Consider the following 3,657-nt stretch of genomic DNA (forward strand, 5'->3'; position numbering starts at 1 on the left):
ACTTAAACATTTCAAATAATGGCTTTAAAACAACTTTTTCTCCTGTTTCCCCCTGTTCATTGTGTGTGTGTGTGTGTGTGTGTGTGTGTGTGTGTATGTGTATATATATACTTATACATATATATATATTATATTCCCACATCAAGGACAAAATCTAAAAAAAAAATCAATAATTGAAATTGACTTCTTTTTTTATAAACTGTAGACAAAGTTTACAGACAGATACTCCTCAACACCTGTAAAAATCAAATTGATCCCCAGTGTTACCAGGAACCCTTATTCAGCTAAACATATAAATAGGGTTGTCAATGTCCATGGAATTTAAAAAATTAAGATGAAAGTACTTTAAATTTCAAAAGCATATTCTGAGTTGAATTTCAATCTTCAGGGAAGTGCCATTGTAAATTTTCTACTAAAGAAAGTTCACTCACTGAGGCATCTATTAAAATGGTGGGAAATTATTTTAATAATTTAGAATTTTTCAAATGACATTTCTTATTAGCATTCTTCTGAATGAATATTACCACACAACACTTTTCAATATATAAAATTAACAGTTTTTAAAGGTTTGCAATAATTCTGCCAATAGCAAATGCCATCAAGATTAATTAAATGCTTATATTGTGGAAGACCTCCTAGTAGGTGCTTTGGTCTGCAGAAAGATCTGTCATATCCATTCTGTTGATTGAAAGAAAATATCTTCAAACTATTCATTGGACAAAGGACTAATATACAAAACATATAAGGAACTCAAACAACTCAACACTGAAACAAAACTTAAAAAATTATATTAAGATGTGAGCAAAGGACACGAATGGCAATTTTTCAAAAGAAGAAATGCAAGTGACCAACAAGTATATCTATAAAAAAGATGCTCAACATCTCTAGTCATCAGGGAAATGCATAGAAAATCTCATCGTGATGAGATAATATCTTATTCTAGTTAGAGTAGCTGTTATTATAAAGACAAAAAAATAACAGATGGTGGCAAGGATGCAGAAAAAAAGGATTTCTTATACACTGTTAGTAATGTAAATCAGCACAACCATTTTATGAAAAACAGCATGAAAATTTCTCAAAAAATCTAAAAATAGAATTCCTACACAACCCTGCAATTCCACTCCTGGCTATTTGTCCAAAGGGGGGGAAAATGGTCTATCAAAAGGATACTTGTGCTGGCATATTTAACACAGCACTATTCACAATAGCTAAGATATGAAATTAACTAAGATTTCAGTGGACAAATGGATAGAGAAAATGTGGTATATTTATATTATTTGGCCAAAAAAAATGAAATCACATGATTTGTGACAACGTAGATTAACCTAGAGGTCATTATATTATGTCAAATAGGGCAGACACAGAAGGACACATATAACATATTCTCACTCATATGTGGGAGCTAAAAATGTTGATCTCGTGAAGGGAGACAGTAGAATGATGCATACCAGAAGCTGGGAAGGTTGTGTGGGTGGGAGGAGGGGATAAAGAGAGGTTGGTCAATGAGTACAAATATACATTTAGATACAAGGCATAAGTTCTAATGTTAGATAGCAGAGTAGGGTGACTATAATTAACAACAATATATTGTATATTTCGAAGTAGTTGGAAGAGAACATTTGAAATGTTCCTAACACATAGAAATGATAAATACTTAAGGTGATGGATACACCAAATTCCCTGACTTGATCATTACACACTTTCCATATGTAAGAAAGTATCAAATATACCTCATAAATATGTAAACATTATGTGTCGATTAAAAGATCTGCCATATGAAAGTTTCTTCTAAATTGTCATTGTATCATGTTGCAAATAGTTTAGGGTATTAGAGTCAGATCTAGATTCAAGGTCTCAGTCTGCAACTTGCTACCTTTGATGATGTCTTGTGAAAATATTTAAACCTTTTTGATTCCTGATAATCTCATTGGCAAATGCTGTGGGGACTGCTTCATGCCCACTCCTTTTTTTTCACCCCCTCTGGCATCTCTTCATCCATATAAACAATCTTTTCTTTGGGAAGAGAAGTGAGGAACTCAGCATGTGAGACCTATTCCCAATTATCTCATTTCTCTTGAGAGTTGGATTGAAAGCAGAGAACATATACTGTGATCTTCTTTTTGGCCCTGCAAGGACTGGTACTAGCCCCTGCCACGAGTAAGTCTGACTAATTCTGGGGTTGAATTTTATGAAATCTAACTGCACAAATCTCAGCCCTAACCTTCAATATCAGAATTTCCAGGTAGTATAGTTGTTTATTACTCTTCATCTGCTGACATCCTGTGTCCCTCAAGTCGTATAGAATTTGGAAAACCAGAGGGTGTTATTTATTATCAGAACAACTTGAACATCCCAAAGTAGCGATCCACACAGTAGTAGTACTTTTCAACTTTCTTGTAATATTTAAGTATTTAGTAGGATAAATAAAGTATATTAAAAACATATGTATAATATAAAGCAATAGAAGTTACCCAAAGTTACCAGAATTATAGTAAATGCTCATTCTTACAGTATAGAATATGGTCCTGTGTAGAATGAGAGATGGCCAAAAATATTCTATTCTGTTTTCACTAAGAAGTGAGCTATGTCTTCTTCATCCTGGAATATAAGAAGACCTGCAGTGTTTCAATCAATAGAGGATAGTGGAGGTAATGGCACGGCAGTTCCAGGTCACACTCTTAAGAGTTCTGGTGGCACACAACTTTGTCTTAGGTACCATCCTGAAGGCAGCATGAAAGAAATATAGATATCCTAGGAGATGATGTGGTGGGGCCCTGAGAATACATGGGAATGAGACAAGTTGACTCCAGTCTTCAAGCCATCTCTAACACCAATGCCAGTCATACATGTGAACAAACTGCCTTGGATCCTCCAGCCCAGTTCAGCGGTCAGCAGAGGTCTACCTCCTGACTCCAGGTGACAATGAGGGTTACACAATAAAATACCATCTGGATTCTGTATCCACAAAATCATGTAATGAAATAATTACTTTTAAATCCACCAAGTTTTAAGGATGTCATTGATGATCAAAGCATCTCTACCACAAATTGACAAAATAAAAAGAAAATATGTGAATAATCAATAAGTGACTGAAACATAGAACAAAAACCTTTAACAATTCAAAGAAATGTGCCACCTCCAGAAAGTAAAATGACTTGGTAAGGGTTTAAGAACAAATTAGAATAATATCATGGTATACTTTGAAAGATTAGAAAATTTGTAAATTAGAGACTATGAAGCAGTAAAGGAACAAAACTAGCATAATGTAGTCATCATGTAAACAAACATCTTACTGTTTATTCCTGCAGTTTATTTTTTTCCTAGGTAGGCAATCTTCAACCTTAGGGTTTAAATCACATTTGTTACATTTATATTTACTTTTATGTTATAATATAACTTAATATTTTATCAGTGCTAATATTATTTTAAATTAGCACTGATAAAATATTATGCATTTACATCTCCCTTCCTTCCTTCCTCTTTCTTTCTTTCTTTCTTTCTTTCTTTCTTTCTTTCTTTCTTTCTTTCTTTCTTTCTTTCTTTCTTTCTTTCTTTCTTTCTTTCTTTCTTTCTTTCTTTCTTTCTTTCTCTCTCTTTCTTTCTCTCTCTCTCCTTCCTTCCTTCCTTCCTTCCTTCCTTCCTTCCTTCCTTCCTTCC

The sequence above is a fragment of the Piliocolobus tephrosceles genome, chromosome 3 (genome assembly GCF_002776525.5).
Source record: "Piliocolobus tephrosceles isolate RC106 chromosome 3, ASM277652v3, whole genome shotgun sequence".
Taxonomy (NCBI): Eukaryota; Metazoa; Chordata; class Mammalia; order Primates; family Cercopithecidae; genus Piliocolobus; species Piliocolobus tephrosceles.